The sequence below is a fragment of the Salvelinus fontinalis genome, chromosome 11, assembly GCF_029448725.1.
Source record: "Salvelinus fontinalis isolate EN_2023a chromosome 11, ASM2944872v1, whole genome shotgun sequence".
In the NCBI taxonomy this organism is placed as follows: domain Eukaryota; kingdom Metazoa; phylum Chordata; class Actinopteri; order Salmoniformes; family Salmonidae; genus Salvelinus; species Salvelinus fontinalis.
In genome coordinates, this window is record NC_074675.1 from 53818112 (window position 1) to 53828429 (window position 10318).

A 10318-nucleotide genomic window follows, 5' to 3' on the forward strand; every position below is an offset into this window, starting at 1 on the left:
CATTTCCACACTATGGAGGTTGGAATAATACTGTGAAAATTATGATAATGCCCTTTTAGTGTAAGAGCTGCTTGAAAAGACCGCCTGGAATTTAAGTCTGTTGGTAGGTTTGAGTTTTGGCCTGCCTGGTGACATCACCTGTCGGTAAATTAGTTAGTAATCCAATAAGAAAGAGAGTTCTAAAGCTCTCTACCAATAAGAGCTAATTTCCAGTTTTCCTCTCCCCACTCAGACCACTCCCACACAGTCCTAGCAAAATTCTTGCTTGAGAAATTGATCTTTACTAAGAAGCTATTTGTTTATTTTTTTTTACCATTTTAATTTAAAAACAAATCACAGTAAGGTACTTAATTGTTACCCAGAAATGATTTGATATTGAGATAAAAATGGCTGCATTGAACCTTTAACAATTTCCACTGAACATTTGACAGAAACACATTTACTTGAAGAACAGTGCAGACGCAAAGTTTGGTAACAGAATGACGGCACCAACAGCACAATTGACACATTTTAAAGTGACAAATCTGAGTATCAGCATCACCCTGTGCATGTTCTCAAGATGGTCGTCAAGCAGGCTAACATAATAGAAGCCTCGTCTGCATTTACATCAGAATTAATTTGAGCACTCAGTGTTTTATTTAGGTAATGCAACCTGATGGTAATTCGCCAAAGTCCTGCACGTTGCTTTGTTGTAGTGAATGACAATTTCAAATCGCATCAAAAGTTCCACTGACACAGCCATAACAGAGTGAACTATGTTACACAATGGCCTCGTTCCAATACTTTAAGAATGCATTTCTCCTCACTGCTTTCCTTGAAGAAATCCCTGATCTGACATGGCTGCATTGGTTGTGTTTACACCTATCAATTTGTGTTCAATCTGGGATTAGTTCATGGAAGGGAGAAAAGAGTGTTTTAAAGCAGTGTTTCCCCAACCCTGGTCCTCCAGCACCCTAAACAGTACACATTTTTATTTTAACCCTGGACAAGCACACACACACACGATTCAACTTGTCAACTAATCATCAAGCCCTCAAATGAGCTGAATGAGGGGTTTGTGTCCAGGGCAACAACTATAATTTGTACTGTTGGGGGTACTGGAGGACCAGGGTTGGGAAACACCGTTTTTAAGTATTCAAATTGGACAAAAGTCTCATATAGTTTAAAAGTAGATTTAAAAAAGGGCTGATAGGAAGATGGAAGAAAATCTGACTGCATTCAAACACCTAGAAAAAAAGAAAACATTCCCTGTTCAATTGTTTTTCAAAATGCTTCCTTCCTTGAAATAATCACAGGTTAGTTGTATTTTAGAAAGTGATAGAGTGGTAACCCTGAAGAACAGTGCAGATGCCCGTCCCGCCCCGCCCCGCAAGACAGGTCTATGTCGCATGGTTCGCTAGCGATATGCTCAGACCTCGTTCATTGAAGTCTACAATATGAGATATCAAAAAGTTCCTTATCTCAGTATTTTTAATAACACTATTAAAATAAAAAAAAATAAAAAGAGTTGAATGGACATATCCAGTCCTCTCACCACACGTCATTGGCTGAATCCTGATTCTATGCCCTTCTCCTAAAGTTCATACTTGCACACTTTGTGTCATTAAAATGGTGGGTCGTTCCACCTCAAAAAGCAGAATAAAAGAGGATTTCCACACCCACCATCTCAGATCGTTCTGAAATAGTTTGTTGTTGGAAACAAAATTAGCATTCTGCAAACATTATTTGTTGGAAAATATGATCTGAGAAATTAAGCTAATTGATTGCACCCAAATTGGCCATTTTCAGTTATAGGATTCATATAATATTCAATAATTTTAGTACCTAACATCCGATTTGGACCAAACATTTTTCGAACAATGAGTAAGACATAAGGAATCCAAATAAGTAGTCAAAAGCCATCCACGCATCCCCCACACCCCACTCTTATCCCACCTCAACAACGAGTACACAGTATCAGTTCTCTATGTTTTACAAGTATTATGGAGCTGCGGCTTAGAGTATTGTTTCTTCATCCTATGTAATGTATTCTCAGTGTATTTGGTGATGCTTTTTTTGTTACCTTGTTCAGATAAATTAGTAATTTAGGTTTTGGGGTTTATGTCCCATCCTATGTCCGGATATTACTAGGTTCTGACCACTAGATGATGCTGTTCCTGCTATTAGGTGATTATTTTTTAAAGAATCCCCCCTTCTTCCATTGTTAAAGGGATAGTTAACCCAAATAAATGTACATATTGGTTTTCTTACCCTGTAAGCAGTTTATGGACCAGGTATGAAAGCAACCCATGCTTTGGTTTTGTTTACCTGTCCACTGTTTCAAATGCTAACCTTTCAGCATTTATGTCACACATCCAATGAAAGTCAATGGTACCTATATTAGAATTTTCATCCTTCATGCATCCTTTCCATTCCCCCCGTCTCCAATAGACTCTCGCAAAGGAGGTACAAATGTCAATAGTGGTTATTTTGAGACATTAGCATGCTCTGTATTCGAGACCCTTCAGTGCCAATGGCTCCCGTGTTGCATTCAGGTGATTACAATGTAACCCGCTGGGACCCGAGTGAAATATGTCAGTGTGCCCTTCCCTGAGAAGGCTGAAGGAGATAATGAGCATAATTATTGTAAAAGACTGCTTTTAAAAAGAGCCTGTTACTTGGCTAACTTATAGGCAATGATCACGATGGGTGTTATAAACAGGGAGAGACAGGCCAGCGGGACGTTGAAATGAGATATCATGCATTTCCGTCAAATTGAGATTGTTGAAAGGTAAACTGTGAGAGGGTTCCTACTGTAATAGATTTTGATGGGTGACCTCTACAAAATATTTGATAAACTTAACGAACAGTAAATCAAAATCAAATCAAATGACAATAGTAAACATATTGTCTCCCACGAATGAAGCAGCGCGTCCCATCTCCCAACTTGTGCCAATTGAGATATCGTGTGACTAACACATTTTTGTTAATTACCATAGCTCCTGCTTTGGTCCATTCACCCATGTTTCGTCAAAATTGTCTCAGTCCTGTCTGAGATATCGCATGTGACCAGGGGCACCGTATGGGGGGAGTCAGGACGATTCAAAGGGCAGGGGCCCTAACAAATTATTTCAACATTAGGAACATTTTTTTCAATATTAAATTAATAACCTATCATTATTAATATAATATTTTACTTACAATGCACTAATAAAACTAACGGTTTCTTTTTATTTTCTTGTTTTTGGCAAGAAAGGTAAACATCCAGAGAGTAAAAGGAAGAGATGCAGGCTCTTAGAGATAGATGGGAGTCTCTCCTGTCTGAGGCAACACTGATTGCTACGCAAATGGATGTTGCACCTCAATTTATCAAGGAACACAGTCGCCAGAGGAAAAGGAAGAGAATCCACGATGAGACCTCTCAAGAAGAGACGGCTCAGGACAGTGCAGCAACAGTGTTTCGAAGCACAGTGTTTTTTACTGCTGTGGACAACATCATAAGTGACTTGGACACTAGGCTCCACACCACTGCAAAAAATGGTAGAATAATTTTCTGTTGTTCTGAAAGTTGGGCAGATTAGTCAGGATAAAGTCCCTTCTGTGTTCCAACCACTGATCATTAAGTATTCCAGAGATCTGACACCTGTTGTTTCAAAATTAAGTAAGACACCTGAACACTGTATATGCTGCCACTTTCCCCTCTAACTTGTCCCCTCTTGGTCTCCTGAAAGCATTTCGTAAGATAGCATTTTTGGAAGCTTTTTAAAGCATTGCTTTACGTATATTTTGCACACTGCCTGTGACTGTTGCTTGTGGCGAGGAAGCTTTCAGTAAGCTTTCAGTAGGCTAAAACTGATAAACAACTGAGGTCCACTATGTCCCAGGACAGGCGTTGCAGTCTTGCCATGCTGTCCATTGAAAGTCAGTTAGCTACAAAGCTGGACTTCAAAGACTTGATCGGTGACTTTGCTAGCAGGAAGGCTCGGCGCTGGGCTCTCGGTGAGTAAGGCTGAGCACGGGCCAGTGATAGCTGTTAAATGGCATGGCTATGGATATTGGATCACTACACACATGATGCCCCACAGGCTGAGAACAAGATAATAGCTGGATTGCCATAACATTAGTTGCGCACAATCAAAACCCCAAGTGGAAGAAACATGTTGATTTGATGACCACTTGACTCTAGCGCCACCATCAGGCCTTTTTATTTCCATTTTCTTTTCCATTTTCCATTTTTACAGCTACTTATTGTCTCGTTGGTATGTATACTTAGTTCAAAAATCCGCTGCTGATTGTATTATTTTGTTTGTTATATCATTCTATAAATGATGTTATTTTAATGGAAGAGGTTAATGTATATTTAAGTTATATTTATTTTAAGTTATTCATTAATGCTAAGAGAATTTCCCATTCAATAATTTTCCCATTAAAATGACATTTACACTATAAAAGATGGCCTTTAGCACATTTCTTAAAGAGGGTATCAGTCTTGCATCAAAGAGTGAATTCCACTGTATGCAGAATGTTGCATGCATGTCTGCACAGTGTTATATTTTCACAGCTCACTGTCAGTAAATATCGTACAGTAAATATTGACCTACAAGAGAGCTGCAAGCCTGCGAAGGTAGGACTTATTTAAAGCTTTGAATGGGTCGATTGGATTCTGGAGGTGTGTGGTTACAGCAATTTCGCAGGGTTGGTGTGACCTGTGGTGGTGGGGCCCCAATGTGATATCTTTCCATAGTGGCCCAAATCCCCGGCGGCGCCCCAGGGTGTGACTAACGGTACAAGCGAACGGATGGACACAGATCCACAGCCCCTTGACCCATTTCATTGTGGATGACAAAATACAATTATATTAATTGTTATTTTCTATTCAGTTTAGATTTAGAAAATGTGGTTGTGATGAAGTTTTCAACTTCAACCGGATGTTCACCATCTTCACAGAAGCCCCAGCACTCAAGGAAACATGACTTGAAATGCATCCTTCCTTGAAGTGATCACAGATCACATTTTATTTTGGATTGGTTAAAGTAAAAGGGAGAATGACCTTGCTTTCACGTATCCAATCACTTACAGTGCCTAAGTAAAATATTTGGACTCCTTGACCTTTTTCAACATTTTGTTACGTTACAGCCTCATTCTAAAATTGATGAAATAGTTTTTTCCCCCCTCATCAATCTACACACAATACCCCATAATGACAAAGCAAAAACAGGTTTTTAGAAATGTTAGCAAATTTATTAAGAATAAAAAAACTGAAATATCATATTTACATAAGTGTTCAAACCCTTTACTCAGTACTTTGTTGAAGCACCTTTGGCAGCGATTACAGCCTCGAGTCTTCTTGAGTATGACGCTACAAGCTTGGCACAACTGTATTTGGGGAGTTTCTCCCATTCTTCTCTGCAGATCCTCTCAAGCTCTGTCAGGTTGGATGAGGGGTGTCGCTGCACAGCTATTTTCAGGTCTCTCCAGAGATGTCAGATCGGGGGTCAAGTCGGGGCTCTGGCTGGGCCACTCAAGGACATTCGTAGACTTGTCCCGAAGCCACTCATGCTTTGTCTAGGCTGTGTGCTTATGGTCATTGTCCTTTTGGAAGTTGAATCTTTGCCTCAGTTTGAGGTCCTGAGCGCTCTGGAGCATGTTTTCATCAAGGAGCTCTCTGTACTTTCCTCTGTTCATCTTTCCCTCGATCCTGACCAGTCTCCCAGTCCCTGCCGCTGAAAAACATCCCCACAGCATGAGGCTGCCACCACCATGCTTCACCGAAGGGATGGTGCCAGGTTTCCTCCAGACGTGACACTTGGCATTCAGGCCAATGAATTCAATTTTGGTATCATCAGACCAGAGAATCTTGTTTCTCATGGTCGGAGAGTCCTTTAGGTGCCTTTTGGCAAACTCCAAGCAGGCTGTCATGTGGCTTTTACGGAGGAGAGGCTTCCGCCTGGCCACTCTTATCATAAAATACCTGATTGGTGGAGTTTTTCAGAGATGGTTATCCTTCTGGAAGGTTCTCCCATCTCCACAGAGGAACTCTGGAGCTCTGTCAGAGTGACCATCAGATTCTTGGTCACTTCCCTGACCAAGGCCCTTCTTCCCTGATTACTCAGTTTGGCCGGGCAGCCAGCTCTTGGAAGAGTCTTGGTGGTTCCAAACTTCTTCCATTTAAGAACGATGGAGGCCACTGTGTTCTTGGGGACCTTCAATGATGCAGACATTTTTTGGTACCCTTTCCCAGATCTATGCCTCGACACAATCCTGTCTCGGAGCTTTAAGGAGAATTCCTTCGACCACATGGCTTGGTTTTTGATCTGACATACACTGTCAGGTAGACAGGTGTGTGCCTTTCCAAATCATGTCCAATCAGTTGAATTTACCACAAGTGGACTCCAATCAAGTTGTAGAAACATCAAAAGGATGATCAATGGAAACAGCTCAATTTCGAGTCTCATAGTAAAAGGTCTGAATATTTATATAAATAAGGTATTTTCTTTATTATTGTTAATATATTTGCAATTTTGGGATTTTTGTTATGGGGTATTGTGTGTAGATTGATGAGGAAAAATGTATGAATTAATTTAATCCATTTTAGAATAAGGCTGTAATGTAACAAAATGTGGAAAAAGGGAAGGGGTCTGAATACTTTCCTGTATATACACTGTGTGCTCACATCAAGGAAACAAGGACGGCTACATTAGAACAGGGCTTTGATTTATAGTCACCTTTGACCCTGGGTCCCTTGGGCACCCATTTCATGTCGTTATTATTCCCTCACCCCGAACGGCTCAGAGAGTTGAGGTGGAACTGAGATCATTTCCTTCTATAGCACTCCCTAGGAGGTCTGGTTGACGCTGGATGATGTCATTGATTGTAGCACATGCAATGTGGCTCCTGCTGGGAAGAAAGAGTTCCCACTGTGGCCATTATGGACAGCTTGAGTGATGTCACACCAGGGACGAGAGAGAGAGAGAGAGAGAGAGAGAGAGAGAGAGAGAGAGAGAGAGAGAGAGAAGGCCTGTCTGGTCACAAATATACTGTAAGTACAGTAGATATGGGCATAGTGAAAAAACACAAAGGGGTTTTAAAAAGTATCTGAACATTCTTTTTGAAAAAAATATATAAAGTTCACACGTATAATCATATCTGCATGGAGAAAAACTGTATAATGAAAACGTAATCTGTTGATGTATACAGCAACTTGTATATAAATATTTGTTTTATAGAGCAAGGTTACCTTTGGTAATTTATCCATCTGATACATTGTACTGTATTTGTCCTGCTTATATAGGAAGGACACAGTACCACAGAGGAACATATTCATCCTGGGCCTGTAAGACATCCTGGGCTTTGACTACAACATGTAAAGGATTTCCCCAAATAATGCACAGCATGGGGTAAACCGATAGTTTAAGGGACTATCATATGGTCAAAACAGTATACAGGGACTATCATACGGTCAAAACAGCGTACAGGGACTATCATACGGTCAAAACAGTATACACGGACTATCATACGGTCAAAACAGCGTACAGGGACTATCATAATATCAAAACAGTATACAGGGACTATCATACAGTCAAAACAGTATACAGGGACTATCATACGGTCAATACAGTATACATGGACTATCATACGGTCAATACAGTATACAGGGACTATCATAATATCAAAACAGTATACAGGGACTATCATACAGTCAAAACAGTATACAGGGACTGTCATACAGTCAAAACAGCATACAGGGACTATCATACGGTCAATACAGTATACAGGGTCTATCATACGGTCAAAACAGAATACAGGGACTATCATAATATCAAAACAGTATACAGGGACTATCATACAGTCAAAACAGTATACAGGGACTATCATACGGTCAAACCAGCATACAGGGACTATCATACAGTCAAAACAGTATACAGGGACTATCATAATATCAAAACAGTATACAGGGACTATCATACAGTCAAAACAGTATACAGGGACTATCATACAGTCAAAACAGCATACAGGGACTATCATACGGTCAATACAGTATACAGGGTCTATCATACGGTCAAAACAGAATACAGGGACTATCATAATGTCAAAACAGCGTACAGGGACTATCATACGGTCAAAACAGCATACAGGGACTATCATACGGTCAAAACAGCGTACAGGGACTATCAGGGACTATCATAATATCAAAACAGTATACAGGGACTATCATACGGACTAAACAGCATACAGGGACTATCATACGGACTAAACAGCGTACAGGGACTATCATAATGTCAAAACAGCATACAGGGACTATCATACGGTCAAAACAGTATACAGGGACTATCATACAGACTGAACAGCGTACAGGGACTATCATACGGTCAAAACAGTATACAGGGACTATCATACAGACTGAACAGCGTACAGGGACTATCATACGGTCAAAACAGCATACAGGGACTATCATAATGTCAAAAGACAATACAGGAACTATCATAGGTGGTCCCGTGTGGCTCAGTTGGTAGAGCATGGCGCTTGCAACGCCAGGGTTGTGGGTTCAATTCCCACGGGGTACCAGGATGAATATCTATGAACTTTCCAATTTGTAAGTCGCTCTGGATAAGAGCGTCTGCTAAATGACTTAAATATAATGTCAAAACAGCGTACAGGGACTATCATACGGTCAAAAGACAGTCTCTGTATTTTGTTTTGACCGTATGATAGTCCCTATATTGTCTTTTGACCGTATGATAGTCCCTGTATTGGCATACGGTCAAAAACAGAATACAGGGACTATCATACGGTCAAAACAGAATACAGGGACTATCATAATGTCAAAACAGCATACAGGGACTATCATACGGTCAAAACAGCATACAGGGACTATCATACGGTCAATACAGTATATAGGGACTATCATACGGACTAAACAGCGTACAGGGACTATCATACGGTCAAAACAGCATACAGGGACTATCATACGGACTAAACAGCGTACAGGGACTATCATACGGACTAAACAGTATACAGGGACTATCATACGGACTAAACAGCATACAGGGACTATCCTACGGTCAAAACAGCATACAGGGACTATCATAATGTCAAAAGACAATACAGGAACTATCATAGGTGGTCCCGTGTGGCTCAGTTGGTAGAGCATGGCGCTTGCAACGCCAGGGTTGTGGGTTCAATTCCCACGGGGGGACCAGGGTTCAATTCCCACGGGGGGACCAGGATGAATATGTATGAACTTTCCAATTTGTAAGTCGCTCTGGATAAGAGCGTCTGCTAAATGACTTAAATATAATGTCAAAACAGCGTACAGGGACTATCATAATGTCAAAACAGCGTACAGGGACTATCATACGGTCAAAAGACAGTCTCTGTATTTTGTTTTGACCGTATGATAGTCCCTATATTGTCTTTTGACCTTATGATAGTCCCTGTATTGGCATACGGTCAAAAACAGCGTACAGGGACTATCATACAAACTAAACAGTATACAGGGACTATCATATGGTCAAAACAGCATACAGGGACTATCATACGGTCAAAACAGAATACAGGGACTATCATACGGTCAAAACAGCATACAGGGACTATCATACGGTCAAAACAGAATACAGGGACTATCATACGGTCAAAACAGTATACAGGGACTATCATACGGTCAAAACAGCATACAGGGACTATCATACGGTCAATACAGTATACAGGGACTATCATACGGACTAAACAGCGTACAGGGACTATCATACGGTCAAAACAGCGTACAGGGACTATCATACGGTTAAAATAGCGTACAGGGACTATCATACGGTCAAAACAGCATACAGGGACTATCATACGGTTAAAATAGCGTACAGGGACTATCATATGGTCAAAACAGCGTACAGGGACTATCATACGGACGAAACAGCATACAGGGACTATCATACGGACTAAACAGCATACAGGGACTATCATACGGACTAAACAGAATACAGATACTATCATACGGACTAAACAGCATACAGGGTCTATTGTAAGGTCAAAACAGCATACAGGGACTATTGTAAGGTCAAAACAGCATACAGGGACTATCATACGGACTAAACAGCATACAGGGACTATCATACGGACTAAACAGAATACAGATACTATCATACGGACTAAACAGCATACAGGGTCTATTGTAAGGTCAAAACAGCATACAGGGACTATCATACGGACTAAACAGCATACAGGGACTATCATACGGACTAAACAGAATACAGATACTATCATACGGACTAAACAGCATACAGGGTCTATTGTAAGGTCAAAACAGCATACAATATATACCTCGCTCTATTCACTTGTTGAGACG